The sequence below is a fragment of the Phyllobates terribilis genome, unplaced genomic scaffold (genome assembly GCF_046119375.1).
Source record: "Phyllobates terribilis strain yellow unplaced genomic scaffold, ASM4611937v1 Scaffold_7__3_contigs__length_470593459, whole genome shotgun sequence".
NCBI classification, from domain to species: domain Eukaryota; kingdom Metazoa; phylum Chordata; class Amphibia; order Anura; family Dendrobatidae; genus Phyllobates; species Phyllobates terribilis.
Genome location: NW_027362767.1, coordinates 315,314,311 through 315,334,901, shown reverse-complemented (window position 1 = coordinate 315,334,901; position 20,591 = coordinate 315,314,311).

Genomic DNA, 20,591 nt, shown 5'->3' with positions numbered 1-20,591 from the left:
CAGCTGACACCTGGTGCTATGTGCTGAGAGCAGTCCCGCACCGCTCCCGGCACATTAACCCCTGCAATACTGCGATTGAAGTCGAAAGCAGCATTGCGGTGGCAAGGGGGGAGGTGATCGTTATGCTCACCTCTCCTGCCGGCGTCCAGCGATGTCTGCGGCGGCTTCCAGATGTTGTCATGACGACCCAATGTCATCATGAAAATGAAAACATCCGGGTCACCAGGAGGCAGGACGTTACTTTGGACATGCACAATGCACGACCAAAGTAATGTCTCCCCTGTGTGCAGCGCTGACAGGCTGCATCACAAAGGGTACTGCTGCTCTCTGTGCCATGCAGCAGATTAGGCTGCAAAAAGGGAAAGTCCCATAGTGGGACTGTTAGGTGTCAGGCATTTGCTAGATTTGAAATGGGTTCAGAACCATAAGTGGATTCTGTGGTCTCCCATTCCAGTGCAGCCAGGGCTGATATTGCTCAGCATTGTTGTCAAGCCCAATGCCTAGCTGGTGCACGATATGTACAAGTGGTCTCTTGGGTCTTTGTTCCTAGCAACATGAAGCGTAGGTTGCCTAGGGAAACAGGGCTGCTACAGCCTAAGTCCAGGATTCACTGCACTGAGCATGCCCGTGACATGGTGGACCGTGATTGGTGGTTTGGGAGTCAGCTGATCCGGTGACCTGGCACTGCCTGATTGGTCACCAATAGTGCAATGGTGGGCAGGGCTTAATCTTTAAATAGCCCGCCCACAAAAATGGCAGAACGCTCTGATCATTGAGCTGTGATGGTGTTGTGATGGTGTTGTTGTGTGGACACTTGGTCGTTTGGGCTCCACGTGTGCTTTAGCTTCTGTCAGGCAGGTTTAGCGGGGGATAGGTAGCCTTAGATGGAGGGAGGCAGGTAACTTCGTCTGACAGTCTGGCTCCGACAAAGGGGTCGCCATACAACCCGAGCAGTCTGCAGACGCCGTATTTCCGGCACCGCCTGTAAGCGACGTGGAGAGATACTCCTCAGTCCGGCAGCACACCGGCTGGGAGCACATATACGCCGGCGTGTATCACACACGGATCCTAGCGCCTGCTGTGTAGTCCCTGTGCTGTAAACAGGACTACAGATACATTATTTATCGCACATCTCTCGTGCAGTTAACGGAGATAGTGCAAATCCCTATTCCCGTTCCAGTGTGCAGTAACACGGAAGGGATTGTTATTTACGTTGGTTGTTTTACCTTCTCACCCGGAAGGTGTTCGGCCGCTGTCCTCCAGGCTGCATCGCGGACCCCGGGTCCGGTTGCTTTCCATTATTTAATAAAGTTGTTTGCAACTATCCCCTAACAGGGACAATGTGTAAAAGTAAAAAAAGAAAGTAGAAAAGTGAAAAAAAAATTTAAAAAATTGCAAAAATCAAAAAAAAAAATGAAAAAAATAATCCCCCAAAAATAAAAATATATTGAACGCATAATATTTATTTATTATGAAAAAAAAATAAACCAATAAAAGTACACATATTTGGTATTGCCGCGTCCGGAACGACCTGACCTATAAAACTGTCCCCCTAGTTAACCCCTTTAGTGAACACGGTAAAAAAAAAATAAAAAAAGCGAGGCAAAAAACAATGCTTTATCATCATACCGCCAAACAAAAAATGGAATAACACGCGATCAAAAAGACGAATGTAAATAAAAATGGTACCGCTGAAAACGTCATCTTGTCCCGCAAAAATCAAGCAGCCACACAGCTCCATCCTCCGAAAAATAAAAAAGTTATAGCTCTCAAAATATAGCGATACAAAAAAATTATTTTTTCTAGAAAATCATTTTTATTGTATAAAAGTGCCAAAACATAAAAAAAGTATATAAATGCGGTACCACTGTAAACGTACTGACCCGAAGAATAATGCTGCATTATCAATTTTACTACACGTGGAACGGCATAAAAAAAACCTGAAAAAAAAATTCCTGAATTGTTGTTTTTTGTTTATTCTGCCTCCTGAAAATCAGAATAGAAAGCGATCAAAAAATGTCACATGCCCGAAAATGGTACCAATAAAAACGTCAACTTGTCCCACAAAAAACAAGCTGTCACATGACTCTATCTGCCAAAATATGGAAAAATTATAGATCTAAAAATATGGTGATGCAAAAACTAGTTTTTGCAAAAAAGCGTCTTTTAGTGTGTGACAGCTGTCAATCATAAAATCCTGATATGAATCTGGTATTGCTGCAGTAGGACCAACCCGAAGAATAAAGTTGTCTAATCACTTATACCACACGAGTAACGGTGTAAAAAAATAAACTCTAGGGTTAGGGTTGTGCTAGGGTTATGGTTGGGCTGGGGTTGGAGTTAGGGTTTGGGTTAGGGTTGGGGTTATGGTTGGGCTAGGGTTAGGGTTGGGGTAGGGTTAGGGTTGGGGTTAGGGTTGGGGTTGGGCTAGGGCTAGGGTTGGGAATGGGGTTAGGGTTGTATTAGAGTTGGGGTTGGGGTTGGGATTTTTTCAAAAGTAAATAAAAAAAAATGATGACAATATGGTGACCAGTGTTGAGCATAAGTGCTCGCTTCTTGAGGTTGCATCGGGTGCTCGGGTATGCACTGAATATCGGGGGTGTTCGAGAAACTTGCACTCAAGATTAATGACAACTTATTCAATATGATGACCTAATGTTATCAAATTCTGTCGTACCTTTGGGTTCAAAATTTTCACTATACCCCTTGATAAAATCCTTGAGGGGTCTAGTTTCCAAAATGGAGTTAATTGTGGAGGGTTTCCACTATTTCGGCACATCAGGGGCTCCCGAAATGTGACATGGCGTCCGCTCTTGATTCCAGCCAATTTTGCATTCAAAAAGTCACACACTGCTCCTTCCCTTCTGAACCCTGACGTGCGCCCAAACAGTGTATTTTCCCCACATATGGGGTATTGGCGTACTCAGGAGAAATTGCACAACAGTTTTTAGGTTCCATTTTCTCCTCTTACCCTTGTAAAAATTTGGGGCAAAAAGACAATTTTTGTGGAAAAAGTTTGATTTTTTTCTTTTCACGGCTTCATGTTCTAAACTTCTGTGAAGCACCCAGGGGTTAAGGGTGCTCACCACACATCTATATAACTTCCCTCAGGGGTCTAGTTTCCAAACTGGTGTCAATTGTGGGTGTTTTCCACTGTTTAGGCACATCAGGGGCACATCCGCTAATTATTCGAGCAAATTTTACATTCAAAAAGTCAAATGGCGCTCCTTCCCTTCCGAACCCTGCCGTATGCCCAAGCAGTGGCTTTCCCCCACATATGGGGTATTGGCTTACTCAGGAGAGATTGCGTAACAAGTTGCATGGTGCAATTTCTCCTGCGACCCTTATGAAAATGCAAAACTGGGGGCTGAAAAACATTTTTGTGGGAAAAATGTGAACATTTTATTTTCACGGCTCCATGTTATAAACTTCTGTGAAGCACCTGAGGGTTCAAGTGCTCAGCATACATCTAGATAAGTTCCCTGAGGGGTCTAGTTTCCAAAATGGTGTCACTTGTGGGGGGTTTCCACTGTTTAAGCACATCAAGGGCTCTCCAAATTCAACATGGCATCCGCTAATTATTCAAGCAAATTTTACATTCAAAAAGTCAAATGGCGCTCCTTCCCTTCTGAGCCCTGCTGTGCGCCCAAACAGTGGTTTTTCCCAACGTATAGGGTACCTGCATGCTCAGAGGAAATTTCACAACAAATTTTGGGGTCCATTTTTTCCTGTTACCCCTGCAAAAATAAAAAACTTGGGGTCTAAAGTAACATTTTTGAGAAAAAAGTTAAATGTTCATTTTTTTCTTCCCCATTCCAAAAATTCCTGTGAAGCACGTGAAGGGTTAATAAACTTCTTGAATGTGGTTTTGAGCACCTTGAGGGGTGAAGTTTTTAGAATGGTGTCACTTTTGGGTATTTTCTGTCATAAAGGTTCCTCAAAGTCACTTCAAATGTGATGTGGTCCCTAAAAGAATGGTTTTGTAAATTTTTGGTGGAAAAATGAGAAATCGCTGATCAACTTTTAACCCTTATAGCACACTAATAAAAAAAAAATTGGGCTCCAAAATTGTGCTGATGTAAAGTAGACATGTGGCAAATGTTATTTATTAACTATTTTGTGTAACATATCTCTCTGATTTAACGGAATAAAAATTCAAATTTTGAAAATTGTGAAATTTTCTAAATTTTTGCCAAATTTACAATTTTTTCACAAATAAACGCAAGTGATATCGAAGAAATTTTACCACTATAATGAAGTACAATATGCCACGAAAAAGCAAACTCAGAATCAGTGGGATCCGTTGAAGAGTTTCAGAGTAATTACCTCATAAATTGACAGTGGTCAGAATTGTAAAAATTGGCCTGGTCATTAACGTGCAAACCACCCTGGGGGGTAAAGGGGTTAACAGCAACCTAGTGTCAATAACTTCGCTGACACACTGCAACAAAATTTCAATGGAGCCCAGAAATGGCAGAATTTTCAGCATTCTTATATGTGATCCGTGTGACGGATAAACCACAGTTTTAAATAGATGGATTTTTAGCGCTGTAATATGGAAAGGATCTGTCTGTATTCTGCAGTGCCAACAAGCAAATGGAGCAGAAAAACTGTATTCTCTGGATTGCATTTTAAACAAATAATCAGGATTAAGATCCAAAAAAAAATTATTCCTGGCCCCTGATACCTAGGGCTAGTTCTAGAAATATCTGTAAAAGCACCAGCAGACAGAACTAGAATTGACCCTCTTGTTATATGCACTGAAGTCTGCCACATACACTGCCTGCCTAGCACTGATATCTCTGCAGCTGGATTAGTCCTCAGAAGGACTGTTAGTTGAGATGGATATGTGTAGAATATGTTGTGGTATACCTACACTAACTAAGAAACAAGCAAATCTGTCCCTAGCTCAGCAACACCTCTACCTACACTGCCTGATTCCGGAGTAGACTGTGACGAGCATGGTGGCGCCAGGTCTGATATAGACCTGATGACGCTGTGCGGCCAGCCATTCACGGTAATGCCCCAACCAACATAGCTACGGCATTACAGTGTGTGGCAGGCAATCCCTGCATGTTCATTTGCTCTGTAAAGAGAGCCAAACATGCAGGGAGGAGACCCGAGCTCCCGCTGCGCAACCCCAGAAATACTCGGCGAGCATGTCGAGCAGTGAGATGCTCGGGTGAGCACCGAGCAGTAGCGAGCATGCTCGCTCATCACTAGTCTAAATGTCAAATACTGTAACCAATGAACAGGATTTCTTCAAGCTTTTAACACAATAACATAACATAATAATCAGTCTTCTGGTAGTGTATCATCTAATATGAGATTTCTTTGTGAATCAAAATGGAATATTTCACCAGTTTTCTGCTGTCTAATCTCAGAGCATAATGTAGAGATAAAGACCTTGACTACAGTGGTGTCACTTACTGGGCTGCTTGCAGTAGTTTTGATAAAATCACTGTTTTATCAGCAGACTATCACTATAGGAATCGTAAACCTGCTGCCATGTAGTCCTCCATATTCATGAGCTCTGTATTACCCCACCCCCACCACTGACTGGAAGTTTTCTGCCTATGCACAGGAAGCTTCCACTCAGTGTTGTGGGCGAAGTTATACAGGGCTCAGCATTCAGAGAACTGCTAGATCTGCAGCAGATAAAACTCTAATTTTATAAAAACAGCAGCAAGCAGCCCTGTAAGTGACACACCACAGGAATCAGGGTCTCCGCCCTACTTCATGCTACTCTCAGATGGGATAGGAAAAACCTGGTGACAAACTCTCTTTAAAGTGTGTTATCTAACTTATAAAATCTTCTTGCAAACAGGTGCTCGTCTAATCTAATAAAATAACAAAGAAAGCGCTGATCTATCATTGTTCCATCCACTGTACTTCCTGACTTTGTGTACATGTGATCTGCCATAATCAGCCATGAAAACTAATGCCGAAATGATCATTGGAAAGAGAGTGCTGGATCAACAGGGGAAAGAATAGGTGATGTCTTTTTCTGTTATTTTTACTACAACGGAGGCTGTTTGTAAGAAAAAAAATGGGTAAGTCGAAAAAACACATTAAAAGCAATTTAATGACATATTAATAGTACTGTATATGGCATGTGTGACGCCTCTACTCAGAAAGCCCATGTTTTACCCTGGGTGTTGGGGGACTCGGTGTCGGGCCCTGTGATGGGAAGATGGGATGCAGCCGTGGCCCGGGCCCGACCCATGCTCAGGGCCGTCACATTAGAAAGAGATGGTGTGAGCTAATCCGGGTTGAGTGGCTTAATTAACGACTACGCCACCTGTGGTGTCTGGTGAAGGGCCACCAGCGGCGCTACAGTCCGCTGAGGCCTGGTGTCATGGCGGCTGGAGTTCTCACTGCTCACCACAGGTGGAGCATGGCCTCAGGGCAGGCAAGGCAGGATGAAGGGGGGTAGTAGTAGCGCGGGGAGTACGGGCACCGCGTCTCGTGGTATGGCGCGTAATGAACAGTCCGGAGGCCATAGGAGTGAACTTCCAAGGCTTTACTCACTCAGAGATGTTAGCGGGAAGGCGACTCCCTGCTCCTCACGGAGTCCTGCGGCCACCAGGAACGGGGGTCCGACTACCTCCGAGGAAGTCCAGTGTTTGGTAGCGACCCTACACCAGAGTGTTCCTGCACTACAGACTTCACCCTTTCCCATCTGTGCATGTGTAGATAGGCTGGGTCTCCCTCTGAGCTCCTCTTAGGTGTAGGGGTCGGGTGGCAATTCCTCTCCATCCGGTGCCCGGTGGGATCCTCAGGGCCTAACCGGGCTTTCCCGTCCTGGACGTAGAGTACGAGGTCGGGTGTCGGGGGCCGGTACCCCTCTTGCAGCCGGAATCCCTCTGAATAGATCAGGTAGGCGAGGACAGGTGGCGTGCTCCGCTCCGTCTGCATCCTCCTCGGGACCCATTTGCTAGGGAGCCACACTCTAAAGCTTCCGGGCCTTCTTGATCCTGGTCCTCGGCCGGGTTGAGACTTTCCTTGTCTGCAACCTACCTCTCGTCCCAAAGATCGGGGTACGAGGGCTGTGTCCCATGCCAGTGCAGGCGCACACAGGATCTGTGCTCCCGGAGGGAAGTCACATTACACACAGTATTTTGACAGCACAGTGACAGCCGACAGACTAGCAAAGGCTAGACCAAAGGACCAGCGAAGAACCGACTAACTAGGACCAAGATCAAAGATGGCATTCTATTAAATATGAAATCTAAAGTGTCACTATCTAGTTGTTCCTCCACCCACACCCACTAACTGGTTCCTACCACTTTGTGTTCCCCAGTCTCCCTGTAACCAAGGGAGCAGCACCTAGTGCATACTAGCTCCCTCTGGTGGAAATGTGGTGTTGGATGCAAAAGGCTAGGTCACTACCATCACACTGGCCTTACCTCAGAGGAGGAACACCACACTCCATAGCAGAAGTGCAGCATTCTTGTGGCGGTCGAACCCTCAGGGGCGCCACACATGTATCAAATAAATAAGAATCCTGCCATAATGTGAAAGCCATGTCCTCAAGATAAGATAAGACTCCTACCGGTGGGACTCACATGCTTCGGTATCTATAATAATAATAATCATTTTTATTTCTATAGCGCCAACATATTCAACAGCGCTTTACATTTTAGAGGGGACTTGTACAGACAATAAAAGACATTACAGAATAACAATCACATAAATCTATCTATCCATCTATCTCTCTTGTTCTGGTTCTCAGAACCATTCTCAAGCCAAATGTTGCCACATGGGCTAAGTAAAGTCCACTTTTTCTTTTGCACAATTACTGGAGTGCTGCCTCTATTTATTTCTTCTATCTATATCTATCTATCTATCTATCTATCTATCTATCTATCTATCTATCTATCCACACATATACAACTGTACTGTAGCAATTTACTTTATTAGGTAAAGTGGCAAATTGCCCACGTGATCTTTATATATGAAAACATAATTGACTTACATTCTAATTACAGTTGTCACAGATGCTTGGAATTTCCCAGCAGAAACGAAAGCACCATACTGAGGGTAATTGAAGCTCCCAGAATAGTACCAAAAAAGTGTTTTCACAGGAAAAGAGAAACATTTAGAACGGTACAATGTCAGCTCCATGTTCCTTGGAGACCTAGTCAAATTTCCAACAATTTTAATGCCACTTGCTGCAGGCCAATACTATTTTTTTTCTGGGTTAGAGGTATAATGTTCTTTGCAAGTGAAGTAAATAAATAAAACCTTTTGTAATTTTCAGTCTGCAAGTTTGACAGTAACGGAGTGTGTTGTATAATGTATAAGTTTGACTATGCTTTCTGAAATACTGTTTCTATTTTTCCATCTGACCTCGCTTAATATAACAATAAAATATAAATTAAGTCTTGGCAGGGAGACTACAGAGAGATGAGATGAATGGTTAAGTTTTACAATCACTTGAACTAGAAAGCAATAAAAAGTTTGTAATGCAAACTATGGGATTTTAAATTGTTTTTCTACTAATTTTTCAAAGGGAAACTTAAAGGAAAAACAAATCAATATTGGATCTTTCATACATTTGTATATTTACAGTAGGAATCCACCAACAATATAAATGAGCAAAGCTCAGAAACACACTTCTCTGTTATCTAATCATTTTCTTGGGTGAAGCTTGGAGGAGTGTAGAGTTTAAAGGGGATCTGTCACCAGATTTTCGCCACCTAATCTAAGGGCATCATAATGTAGAAACTGAGACCCTGATTCAAGCGATGTGTCACTTATTGGGCTGCTTGCTGTAGTTTTCATAAAATCACTGTTTTATCAGCAGAAGACTATGGTTAGAGGACTAGCAAACCTGCTGCCATGTAGTCCTCTATATTCATGAGCTCTATATAACCGTGCCCCCCACCACTGTTTGGCATCTTTATGTGAACACGGGGCAGGGTTATACAGAGCTCCGGATTCAGAAAACAGGGATTTTATCCAAATGACAGCAAGCAGCTGTTTAAGTGATACATCGCTGGAATTAGGCTCTCTGTCCGTACATTTTGCTGCTCTCTGACAGATTCCCTTTAAGGAGTATGTTATCCCTGAGAATTCAGTGTGTTTTGGTTGTCTAACAGTAGATTCAATTGATCATTTGATCAAGAACCAGAAAAAAGAACATAAGGTTAATAATATCCATGGAAACAATAGCAGATAATTAAAGAAGCACTCCCATTGTTTTAATTAAATGTGTGTATATGTGCATGTAACGTAGTGTGAGTGTATTAATGTACTCACCTACCGCTGCTCTCTCTCTGGGGTCCAGCGCCGTTCTTCTCCTTTTCTAATATTTACCTGTCATCAACCAAGATGTCACTCCCAAAAAAATACTCAGTGGCAGCTGCCGATATGTAGCCAAAAGAGGACATTCCCTAGGAAATCTACTGTCCCCTAGCCTGTTTCAAAAGCCAGAAACACATCAGTTTAAATGTTGTTCCTGGACATTGTTCATTTTAATGGATTTAAATAAATATATTTTTCATGCTTACTGGATGAACATGCTGCATTCTCCCTCCCTCCTTTTGCTATTGCTGTGCTACACCAGCTAGATCTAGCCACCTCTAGTTACAAAGTTCTCGGCTATTTGCTAGATGAGCAAACGTGGTGAGCTCCTTTTTTACTTTCACAACTTTATTTAAACTATGTTAAAATCCACAAAAACCTGTGCTATGGTGTAGCTGACATGTTCCAGGCTGGATCGATCCTTACACATGGTGTTACTCATGGCCATGAGTAAGGATTGATGAAATAAAAGACATTGCACCCCTTCACGACCTTTGATGTATATTTACATCAAAGGTTGTGTCCCTGCCTTTCATGTGGGCTCGCTTGCCAAGCCCACAATTCCCCCCCCACATGATGACTGATTTAATCAGTTATTCCTCTTTAACAGCCTTTAACACCCGCTGCTGTTACCCAGTTAAATCCCGCTGTCAATATCTGACAGCGGGATTTAACATGTGCCAGCAGGAAGTGCATCACAAAACTGGCCCATCGACGCCTCTGTCACATGATCACAGGGCGCCGATGGCTTGTCATGCCAGCCATGGGTTTGCAGAAGACCCCTGTGCCTGTCATTCTGAATCTCCTATGAACATCGACTCCTGGCCGGCATTCATAGGAGATCATAACTTTAGCTATACATAGCAGTACTGAAGCCCTGCTACGTATAGCACAGGCGATTGGATGATCACAGCTTCAAGTCTCCTTAGTAGACTATTGAAGTCAGTAAAAAGTGAGAAAAAAAGTTTTAAAATATGAAATAAAAACATAAAAGTTGAAATCACTCCCTTTTGCCTAATTAAAAATAAAACAATACAAAAAGTTAAAAAATACACATATTTGCTATCGCTGGTTTCAGAAATGTCTGATCTATAAAAATATAAAATAAATGAATCCGATAGCTAAATGGCGTAATGAGAAAAAAATTAAAACGTCAGAATTAATTTTTTTTTGGCTGCTGCAACATTGCAAAAAAATTCATTAACAGACGATCAAAATATCGTATCTACCCCAAAATAGTATAAATAAAAACATCAGCTAAGGACGCAAAAAAAAAAGCCCTCACCCGGCCCAGATCAAGAAAAATGGAAATACTCAGAAAATGGAGACATAAGCAAAAACATTTTTTTTTTCAAATTTTGGATTTTTTTTCACCACTTAAATAAAAAAAAAATACATGTTTGGTATCTGTATACTCATACTGACCTAAAGAATCAAATTCCCAGGTCAGTTTTACCATATAGTGAACATGATAAATAAAAAACCCTAAAAACAATTATGGAATTGCACTTTTTTTTTGCAATTTCAATGCACTTGGAATTTGTTTCCTGCTTTTTTGTGCATCGCATGATAAAATCAATGGTGTCATTCAAAAGTACAAATCGTCCTGCAAAAATCAAGCCCTGACACAACTATGGGGACCGAAATGTAAAAAAGTTATGGCTCTTGGAAGAAGGGGAGGAAAAATGGAAAATCGCAAGATCATGAAGGAGTTAAAATGGACCCTACACACAGAGCTCCTTGTGGAATTTTATAATAAATTTGGATGTTTTCATCAATAGCTCAATTAAGTGTTTTTAAGTTTACTATTGGCCTTTTTTGTGGTTTCCATGCACAGGAGGAGCCTGGCTCATCAAGAGTGGTGTCCTGGCATTATTAGTTTTGTAATCAAGTAATCGATTTGGGATCTGCCTAATACAATAGCTTGTTAGATCCTGCAATAGGCAATACAGCAGCATTAGGTCAATGAGCAACATGTAACATATTTGAGTCTGACAGCGGCACTAATTAAAAGGTAGATAAAAGTTCAATAAAATTTGTAAAAAATAAATAAAAGCATAAAAAACTAGAAACATTGTCCTTTCAAAACATGTTGTATGTTTAGAAGCATAAGTAAGCAAAAAAAAACCCCAAAACATATAAATACTTAATATTACCACATCCAGAATGACCCAAGTTATTATGGTGTGATAATATTTGCCAAATATGATAAACATCATAAAAAGACTATAAATAAAATGAAAATACACTAAAATACTTTTTTCATCCTTCTACCAGATGTTAAAAGCGATCGAAAAATTGTGTTTAAAAAAAAATTGTATCATTAAAAGAATCATCTTGTCCAACAGAAAGTAAGCCTTCATGAGGTGAATCAATGAAAAGAATAAAAAGTTCCTAAATTGATGTTTTTTGTTCATTCTACTTTTTTTTTCAGCTCAAACATAAGCAGACTGGCTGATTACAAGTTTGTGTTTTCACTTATACGTTGAACGCAGGAAAAAAAAAGAAATCCTCTATTTCAGTTCATTCTGCCCCCAAAAAATAAGAATAAGGCTAGGTTCATATTTCCCCTGCTCTCTATACCGACCACTTATGTTGAAGTTTCCATTCAAATCTGTGAAAAATGTGGTTCAGACCAAACCGTGATGAGACCATTCACTATAGAGAGGCTGACGGAGTCACTTTGAAGTCAGTATGGCCTCTGCTCTGTTTTTGGGTGATTTAGTTGATAATCCTGACATAAGTGCTCAGCATAGAGCACAGAATAAATGTTAACCCAGCCTTAACCCCTTAACGACCGCCGTAACGCATTTTTACAGCAGCAGTTAAAGGTAGTTATGCCTCAGCGCGACTCTTTGAAGGCGCTGAGGAATAAGGGAATAGCGCCGCCCGGCGTCGGCGATTCCCGCTGGTGTCAGCCGTCTGTGACAGCTGACACCCAGCAGTATCGGCCCCCGTCGGTTTCGATGCAGATTGGAGCAGATTAACTCCTTAAATACTACTGTCAATCGTGACAGCACTATTTAAGTGGTTACAAAGGAGCAACAAGACCTCCTTAGTAACCATCGGACCCCCGAGATGAAAAATGAAGCTGATGTAAAATAGACAAATGGTAAATGTTAATATTAACATTTTGTGTGCTATGAATGTTTAGATTAAGGGTAAAAAAAAATGTGAAAAAAATGCACATTTTTCAATGTTTTGCTAACTTTAGATATTTGTATAAATAAATGCAAAACAAATAGAACTAAATTTACTACTACCAAAGCACAATGTGTAATGAAAATAATCTATCTCAGAATCACTGGGGGGAGGAGATATAGAAGCTTTCCAGAGTCATTACCCCATAAAGTGAAACATGTCTGATTTGGGAGTTCAAAATTGGCTCCATCACTAAGTGGTGAAATGTGAGTTTTGTTGGGGGATATACCTTTATTAGACAGTAGAATCTAGAATTGAAAGAAACACACACAGTGATACGCAATGCAGAAAATTTCACTTAGCTGGAATGAATGCCCTACAGAAACGAAGACTGCCATGAAACACAAGAGAGCAGAAAGCAACCATCATGCTTTATGTAAACTAACACCTGAAATGACTAACTATACTTGTGGAAACAATAAAAGCAAGCTTCCATATTCGTCAGAGTGTGTACGTTCATTAAAAACAAGTTGCTTGAGATGAAAGGCTACCATTAAATTTACAAGGAATAGAGCTAAGGTTTTTTTCTATTGCCATCTTCTGTCATGAAATGTTATTTATCTGTATCAGGGGGAAAGGAACAACCCATAAGTGAAGATTTATGTGTCCCATTATCATGCCAAATAAATGACAATGCTGTAAGTCTTAAAAATTCTGCTTTCATAGACTCTGTTTTTATTTTCCAGGTTTTATTGCACAATATTCTTTCTGTTTCCTGGCAGGATCAGGATAGTGGTTACTATTGTTTTTTTTTTCAGAGAAATATATATTGAATAACACAATCAACCATATCTAAAGAGCTAAATGACACTGTCCTATTCAAACATTTTTGAGTAAACCTGACTCTTAGGAGTTTTAATTCAAATAAGAGCATGTCTGTATTTAGTAAAAAAAATCTATAGAAATTGATTCTGTGCAACGTTGATGGATTCCTCTCTGCCGAAGACATAATAGAGCTGTCTGTGCTAAAATGTAACTCCTGCAAATCTGGTGTCATTGTGAAGTAGATCCCATGGGTATCCTAAGTGAGCAGGACAGTCACTGTCAAGTGAGTTTAACCAGTTGGGTAGATGTGCATGCATCCTCATACTGATTAATTCCCCATGGGTCTGCGAGAGAATTTGTCATTTGACATTTTGACATAGAACATCAAAGACATTTATGTTGTAATTAGCATTTGAAAAGAAATCTATGAAATCATATTTTGTAAGTTCCAACTATCTATCTATATAGGGAATTGATCTTCTATATATTTAGATGTACATTTAAAGCATTTGTGCTGAGCACTTAACTCAGATTTTTACAGTAGTCCCACAGAAAATGAATCGGAGCAGCAGTGCCCATGATCGATCTCCTCTCCATTTAGATGGGGCTCTACTTGGGATAAGTAAGTGATGGTCCCAGTGGTTGGATCCTTAGCAATCTGGAAGTTAGACTCTTCCCTGGGAATAAGTGAAGAACTTCAAAACTTACTGTGGTCAGGTTAGGGCAGAAGGGCACAATACGGCAATATGACGTGCCCCCTGGGCCGTGGGGTACTTGGTGCCGGGCCGGTCGTTGCTAGGGGTTATGTCACAGTGGCGGTGACCCAGTCCATGACCCAGGGCGGTCAGTAAAAGGGGATATTTACAGGGGATTTATAGTTTTTATATACAGTTCGTGACGCCACCTGTGGTATGCGGCTAAAGGGAGCCGCCGCTGCGGAGCAGGTCCTCTGGAGCTGTTGTTAATGCAGCAGAGTTGGTTTAGCTCTCCACAGGTAGAGCTTAGCTCCAGGGCAGTGCAGACATTGCTGTTATGGTGTAGTGCAGAGGATGGCGCAGTTAATAATCAGTCCACAACTTAATGGCGGTTTCCTCTTATCTTTACTTGCGGTGGTTAGGCAGACTGGGGTACGGGTACCAACTGACAGTAGAGGTCCGGGCGGCCTGGAAGCAAGTTGGGGGATCCACCTAGCCAGGTGAAGCTGGAGGCCCTCCCTTTTACGCTACCTCTCTGGCCCTGCTGCGTATAGCTATGCTGCGGCCCTCGTCCCTGAGTAAAACGTCTTTGTGCTCACCCGTATGGCAGGCAGCTCGGGCCCTCCCGGAGTGTCGCTCCCACATGGCCGTGCTGGGCCCCACCGTGCCGCTGAGCCTCCGGGCGTCTGATTGGGCCAGGAGACCTGCAGGCCCTGCCCTCCAGCCTGCGCTGCTGGGCCTTCGGCGCCCCACAACCTCGGACTCCGCTGTCCGGTTCTTCTGCGCTTTCCTCTGGGGTGAACTTCCGCGCAGCTCCACTCCCTAGGTCTTTCCTCATCGACGTCCTAACTTCAACTCCTGTCTGCTCTTCTCACACTAACTAACCCCGCCTCCAGATCCCAGTTGCTAAGGGGAGGAGCTCCCCTTGCTGGTCTGGAGCCAGGAAAGTGTTGCATGCTAGCAAAACCTGATTAGGGGACCCCTCCTTGCTTCCAGGCATGGCATCACCCCCTTGAGAGGGGGGCAATGCCACTGTGGCAACCGGACTCCTGGGGTGCCTCAAATACAGTAAGAGAAATAAGAGAAGGCGAGCGATGGTGGTGCTCACCTGGGGTGGTTGTTTAAGGACATAGCACAAATAACAGCCTAAGAATCCATGGCTGGAGTAAAAATCTTCCAGATAGCAATTCACTTTAGTGGAAAGATCACGGTTCCTGGGCTGCACTTGTGGAAATAAAGAATCCTCGATGGTATGAAATAAGGTTTTTATTAGCCTACACGTTTCAGCACCAGACTGGCTCCTTTTTCAAGGTAGAAAAAGACAAATAACTTCAAAACTTGGCACAAACCCTTTCAGAAAAAGCTGAATTATCTATCTATTTTCATTTATCACATTACAGTTTGGTTTTAGTAAAGTAGGTGCTGTAAAGAATTAGAGTTTTGTATGCATATAAGAGAGCTCAAATCCCTAAAAATTATACATATTATACCAATTACATATATTTCTTAACCAAGTAATCTATGGATAGGTCATCAATATATTTTGACCAGAAAACACATATAATTTCTTGACTAGAGATTTTAATATCACATACAGTACAGACCAAAAGTTTGGACACACCTTCTCATTTAAAGATTTTTCTGTATTTTCATGACTATGAAAATTGTACATTCACACTGAAGGCATCAAAACTATGAATTAACACATGTGGAAATATATACTTAACAAAAAAGTGTGAAACAACTGAAAATATGTCTTATATTCTAGGTTCTTCAAAGTAGCCACCTTTTGCTTTGATGACTGCTTTGCACACTCTTGGCATTCTCTTGATGAGCTTCAAGAGGTAGTCACCGGAAATGGTTTTCACTTCACAGGTGTGCCCTGTCAGGTTTAATAAGTGGGATTTCTTGCCTTATAAATGGGGTTGAGACCATCAGTTGTGTTGTGCAGAAGTCAGGTGGATACACAGCTGATAGTCCTACTGAATAGACTGTTAGAATTTGTATTATGGCAAGAAAAAAGCAGCTAAGTAAAGAAAAACGAGTGGCCATCATTACTTTAAGAAATGAAGGTCAGTCAGTGTGAAAAATTGGGAAAACTTTGAAAGTGTCCCCAAGTGCAGTTGCAAAAACCATCAAGCGCTACAAAGAAACTGGCTCACATGAGGACCGCCCCAGGAAAGGAGGACCAAGAGTCACCTCTGCTTCTGAGGATAAGTTTATCCGAGTCACCATCCTCAGAAATCGCAGGTTAACAGCAGCTCAGATTAGAGACGAGGTCAATGCCACACAGAGTTCTAGCAGCAGACACATTTCTTCAACAACTGTTAAGAGGAGACTTTGTGCAGCAGGCCCTCATGGTAAAATAGCTCCTAGGAAACTACTGCTAAGGACAGGCAACAAGCAGAAGAGACTTGTTTGGGCTAAAGAACACAAGGAATGGATTTTAGACCAGTGGAAATCTGTGCTTTGGTCTGATGAGTCCAAATTTGAGATCTTTGGTTCCAACCACCGTGTCTTTGTGCGACGCAGAAAAGGTGAACGGATGGACTCTACATGCCTGGTTCCCACCGTGAAGCATGGAGGAGGAGGTGTGATGGTGTGGGGGTGCTTTGCTGGTGACATTGTTGGGGATTTATTCAAAATTGAAGGCATACTGAACCAGCATGGCTACCACAGCATCTTGCAGTGGCATGCTATAACATCCGGATTGCGTTTAGTTGGACCATCATTTATTTTTCAACAGGACAATGACCCCAAACACACCTCCAGGCTGTGTAAGGGCTATTTGACCAAGAGGGAGAGTGATGGGGTGCTACGCCAGATGACCTGGCCTCCACAGTCACCAGACCTGAACATAATCAAGATGGTTTAGGGTGAGCTGGACCGCAGAGTGAAGGCAAAAGGGCCAACAAGTGCTAAGCATCTCTGGGAACTCCTTCAAGATTGTTGGAAGACCATTTCCGGTGACTACCTCTTGAAGCTCATCAAGAGAATGCCAAGAGTGTGCAAAGCAGTCATCAAAGCAAAAGGTGGCTACTTTGAAGAACCTAGAATATAAGACATATTTTCAGTTGTTTCACACTTTTTTGTTAAGTATATATTTCCACATGTGTTAATTCATAGTTTTGATGCCTTCAATGTGAATGTACAATTTTTAAAGTCATGAAAATACGGAAAAATCGTTAAATGAGAAGGTGTGTCCAAACTTTTGGTCTGTACTGTATATTGATAAACAAACCACAATGCTCCCATGCATTAACACAAATATAGTATATACTGATACATACAGGTCGAATATACCCGTATAAAATACACACCCGTGTACTATACAGTGGGTACGGAAAGTATTCAGACCCCTTTAAATTTTTCACTCTTTGTTTCATTGCAGCCATTTGGTAAATTCTAAAAAGTTCATTTATTTTTTCTCATTAAAGTACACTCTGCACCCCATCTTTACTGAAAAAAACAGAAATGTAGACATCTTTGCAAATTTATTAAAAAAGAAAAATTGAAATATCACATTGTCATAAATATTCAGACCCTTTGCTCAGACACTCATATTTAAGTCACATACTGTCCATTTCCTTGTGATCATCCTTGAGATGGTTCTACTCCTTCATTGGAATCCAGCTGTGTTTAATTAAACTGATAGGACTTGATTTGGAAAGGCACACACGTGTCTATATAAGACCTCACAGCTCACAGTGCATGTCAGACCAAATGAGAATCATGAGCTCAAAGGAACTGCCCAAGAAGCTCAGAGACAGAATTGAGGCAAGGCACAAATCTGGCCAAGGTTCTAAAAGAATTTCTGCATTACTCAAGGTTCCTAAGAGCACAGTGGCCTCCATGATCCTTAAATGGAAGAAGTTTGGGACCGCCAGAAGTCTTCCTAGACCTGGCCGTCCAGTCAAACTGAGCAATCGTGGGAAAAGAGCCTTGATGAGAGAGGTAAAGAAGAACCCTAAGATCACTGTGGCTGAGCTCCAGAGATGCAGTAGGGAAATGGGAGAAAGTTCCACAAAGTCAACTATCACTGCAGCCCTCCACCAGTCAGGCCTTTATGGCAGAGTGGCCCGATGGAAGCCTCTCCTCAATGCAAGACATATTAAATCCCACATAGAGTTTGCTCAAAACACATGAAGGACTTCCAGACTATGAGAAATAAGATTCTCTGATCTGACGAGACAAAGATAGAACTTTTTGGTGATAATTCTAAGTGGTATGTGTGGAGAAAACCAGGCACTGCTCATCACCTGCCCAATACAATCCCAACAGTGAAACATAGTGGTGGCAGCATTATGCTATGGGGGTGTTTTTCAGCTGCAGGGACAGGACGACTGGTTGCAATTGAAGAAAACATGAATGCAGCCAAGTACAGAGATATCCTGGATGAAAACCTCTTTTAGAGTGCTCTGGACCTCAGACTTGGCCAAAGGTTCACCTTCCAAAAAGACAATGATCGTAAGCACACAGCTAAAATAACAAAGGAGTGGCTTCAGAACAACTCTGTGACCATTCTTGACTAGCCCAGTCAGAGCCCTGACCTAAACCCAATTGAGCATCTCTGGAGAGACCTGAAAATGGCTGTCTATCAACTTTCACCATCCAACCTGACTGAACTGGAGAGGATCTGCAAGGAATAATGGCAGAGGATCCCCAAATCCAGGTGTGAAAAACTTATTGAATCATTTCCAAGAAGACTCATGGCTGTACTAGCTCAAAAGAGTGCTTCTACTCAATACTGAGCAAAGGGTCTGAATACTTCTGACCATGTGATATTTCAGTTTTTCTTTTTAATAAATTTGCAAAAATTTCTATATTTCTGTTTTTTTCAGTCAAGATAGGGTACAGAGTGTACCTTTATGAGAAACAAAATTAACTTTTTATAATTTACCAAATGGCTGCAATGAAGCAAAGAGTGAAAAATGTAAAGGGGTCTGAATACTTTCTGTACCCACTGTATATGCTATACATTTATTAATTATAGAGTATTTGGGTATTTATTGCACCTTTATGTCCTTTTATACTACACAAGTACTATACATAATGTATATCATTTAATATGCTCCCTGGATAGAGGGAATATGGTAAGTGGTCCATGGACCTAAGTCTTGATTTATCAGAGCAGTAATGACAGGAGTCAACCCTGTTAGTGATTGCAGACAGTCATTTAGTTACTGAGAACTTGGAGCTTCATGTTCTTTGGTCCATGCTCTATGTTGTCTTCTACAAACATTATATTGATGACCTAATTATCATTTGGAAGGGATCTTCAAATGATAATTATCAGAAAATTATGACTAAAACTTTTTTCAAAAAACAAGAACAATTCTGTTAGGTCCAACCATCTTATATATGTGGATGCCTTTTGACTTTTCCCTATCTTAAACCTACTTTAATCTGATGTGTATTATGATATTAACAATGTAAAAAGCAAAACATACCTTGCACAATTTTTGAGCATCTAGGGAATGCTAAGACTTATTAGTGTGGTATGGTTGTAAATTGACTTTGTTGCAAACATTTCTGAAAGTGAAAACCAGCTCAGTTAATTTGAAAGGTATTGTTTTGGCTGCAACCACAATGATATCTGCAACTTTCATTTACATGAATCAAACAATTGCAGAAATTCCTGCAACAAATCTTCTGTGTGTGAATATACTCTAAAGCGTTCTATAAATAAATATCAGGGCAAGAGAAATAAAGCAAAGTATTTACAAAGGAAATTAAAGAAGTACTCCCAGCTAACATTTTATCCTCAAATACTTTCTAAATAAGTTTGTGATGTAGTGTACAGTACAGATCAAAAGTTTGGACACACCTTCTCATTTAAAGATTTTTCTGTATTTTCATGACTATGAAAATTGTACATTCACACTGAAGGCATCAAAACTATGAATTACCACATGTGGAATTATATACTTAACAAAAAAGTGTGAAACTACTGAAAATATGTCTTATATTCTAGGTTCCTCAAAGTAGCCACCTTTTGCTTTGATGACTGCTTTGCACACTCTTGGCATTCTCTTGATGAGCTTCAAGAGGTAGTGACCGGAAATGGTCTTCCAACAATCTTGAAGGAGCTCCCAGAGATGCTTAGCACTTGTTGGCCCTTTTGCCTTCACTCTGCGGTCCAGCTCACCCCAAACCATCTCGATTGGGTTCAGGTCTGGTGACTTTGGAGGCCAGGTCATCTGGCGTAGCACCCCATCACTCTCCTCCTTGGTCAAATAGCCGTTACACAGCCTGGAGGTGTGTTTGGGGTCATTGTCCTGTTGAAAAATAAATGATGGTTCAACTAAACGCAAACCGGATAGAATAGCATGCCGCTGCAAGATGCTGTGGTAGCCATGCTGGTTCAGTACGCCTTCAATTTTGAATAAATCCCCAACAGTGTCACCAGCAAAGCACCCCCACACCATCACACCTCCTCCTCCATGCTTCACGGTGGGAACCAGGCATGTAGAGTCCATCCGTTCACCTTTTCTGCGTCTCACAAAGACACGGTGGTTGGAACCAAAGATCTCAAATTTGGACTCATCAGACCAAAGCACAGATTTCCACTGGTCTAATGTCCATTCCTTGTGTTCTTTAGCCCAAACAAGTCTCTTCTGC